We start from the raw sequence: 2,792 nt of genomic DNA on the forward strand, positions 1-2,792 counted from the left end.
CTAGGTGAGTAGTGAATGAACCTTCTCCTTCACCTAATGAAGCTTCATTTGTGCTTAGTGGTAGTTAAAATGTTGAATTTTGTGGTTTATTTCTTAATTTTGGATGAAGTGGTGAAATTTTCCATTTATTGGTGATTTTTCTGTTTATATATGAATTTGATGGTGTGGCCTTGTATGATGATTGGAAATGGCCTAAAATGAGGCTAGTAGGTGTAAATGATTGTTAATTGCAAGCACTTTTTGGTTTGGAGGGAAATTTGGAAGACTAGGGTTTCATACCCTTCAATTCTGTCCGGTTTTGTATATCCTACTTAGAGGCCGAATTGGCCTTGGATTAAAACATAAAAGTTGTAGGGAATGACATTTTATAGGTTCCTACAAAATTTCAGATCAATCGGAGTAGCGTAGAGTGAGAAAAGTCGAAATTACTATTGCTGTTCTGGTTTTACCCGAATGTAAGAATTGCGCCTGTAATTGGTTGTTTTGGCTGGAATTGCTTCCGAATTGGTTGTTGAGGCCTTCTGATGGAATTTAGCCCTGTTTCTTAGCTTTCATATGGTTTTGGAATTTCTGGATTTGGACTTATGTAGGCTGTTTTATGATGTTTGTACTAGATTACGGTTTGTGAACCTGTTTTGCGATTCTGGTGTAGTATGTTACATTTTTGATGTAGTTACACTCGAAATTGGACTGAGTGGCCTTCTTCAACATTGTAGCCTCTTAAGTCCTGAATATTCCTGTAAAATTTCAAGTCAAACGGATTAGTGTATCATGAGTTATAGATGAAATACTCAAGCCTGTTTTGAACATCAGGTTCTGTGCGTTTTTAGTTTAGCTTCTGCCCGTGACTTTTTCGGTTTTGATACCGTACGATCTGGGTGGTGACTCCTTCATAAGAAATTTAGATCTTGGTTTTGGATTCGAAACGGTATAAAGTGCGTCGAAATCCGAGTTCCGTAGCTTCCGTTATGACCAAAACAAGATTGATCGTCAGAACTGCCTTTGATCTGGACAGTTCTGACGGGTACTTTGACACTCAAATTGCGTTCTGTTCTGAGTGGATTCAGGTCTTGGCCTAAACATCAAAGTTTTAGCCTTACGTCTCAGCTTTCTAATGCCTTTAGAATTTCCTGATTTGGATTTGTGAGCTGGGAGTTATAGTCCAGCAAACATACCCCTGTCTGTTACTTTGGAGTGCGAATTCCTGGAACGGTTTTCTGCACTTTCGACCCATCTCTGTTCAGATCCAGAGTTAGGGGTCTTCATGAAAGTTATAGAATTTTATCTTAGCTTCGCAACGGTACCTCATGTACCTTGATCCGACACTCATAGCTTCGATTAGGCTCAAAACAGTTTTGACGGCAAAATGGCTAGGCCGCCATTCCCGTTTCCGTGTGCCGTTTCCGCACTCGTATGTGCCGATTTTGCCGTTTTGCTTGTTTTAGGCATATTAGTAGCCGTTTATGATATTATGTGACGCAATATTCTATTTCAGACGGTGGTGAGCTAGGTGGAGCCGGTGGGGCCTACTAGCTACTCCGACACAAATTTCAAACTTTTGCTCTTTTGTTCGTTGAGTAAGTATTCAGGCCGATCTTACGTGTTAGTTGCTTATGTGTTTCAATATGTATGAAAAGGGTACCTAGGCGAGGGTGTACTTTATCGCACTCGACCTAAACCCTAATTTACGTATATATTTGTACATGACATATGTATATGAATCATTTTGGAACTAAACCCCTTGAGCTTGTGGCTCGGGGTGACTTTTGCATAAATTTTGTGAAGTTTGTGAGTTTGGGGCCCGATCTCATGACCTAGATGGACTATTCGAGCCAGTTAGGGCTTGGTCGAAGTTAGTCCAACCTGGTTTGAGGTCACCAAGTTTGTGAATCCGGTTCACCGATTATATGGACCAAGTTTGTGACCCGAGCTTGTGAACCAAGCTCAATTTCGTTCGCTCGAGCAAGTTTGTGAGGTGCCTGGCCAGAGAGGGTGATAAGGTGTACGGTGGGGGTACAAGTGAAGTTCTACGGACCATTATTTGAGGTCGACGGAGTGTCGGCAGGAGGTCACACATGGCAAACGATCTGTCTTTGGAGCCACCTGTATCCTTATTATGTGATGTTAGTTTTCTACTTTTGCTTTACTCTTACTATGTAACTGTTGTTACGTGAAATTTACGCTTTTGCCCCTATTTACTTACTAAGCATATAGCTTACCCCATTCCTTTTGTTTTCCTTAGCAGGGGCCGACGCGGGGACTTTTATCACACACACTAGTATAGTTAGATGTTCATGTAATAGTTGGACAAGTAGGATGTTTGTTTTAGTTTTGGTGGTTTGTATAAGGACCCTCCTAAGGGTCTACATTTTGGTTTTGGTTATAATTATAAGGATGTAATAGTATGAGCAGGTAATTATAAGGATGTAATAGTATGAGCAGGTACTTTTGGGGAATGTAATTAGAATTTTTGGGGATTGTGTATAATGTATATAGTGCTCTTTCGATTTCTCTAGTTTTATTACTTTAAGTTTTGAGTCCTGGCGCGAGCTAGGCAGGCGGCCCGCCGATACCCTTGGGTTCACCCTTGGGAGAAGTGGGGTCATCACAGTTTTCCCAGGTTAGAGTCAGCCTCACCCTTTTTAAGCACATTCGGCACGAGGGAAGGGGTTCCACCCCTTTTACTCGTTTTTATTGTATCTCTTTTCTTAATTGCTCCCAATATGTTATGTGTACTATCAATTGCACTAACCATTTCTTTGTTTTCTTGGCCTGCATTCATGTGCTTTAGC

The sequence above is a fragment of the Coffea arabica genome, chromosome 10e, assembly GCF_036785885.1.
Source record: "Coffea arabica cultivar ET-39 chromosome 10e, Coffea Arabica ET-39 HiFi, whole genome shotgun sequence".
NCBI classification, from domain to species: domain Eukaryota; kingdom Viridiplantae; phylum Streptophyta; class Magnoliopsida; order Gentianales; family Rubiaceae; genus Coffea; species Coffea arabica.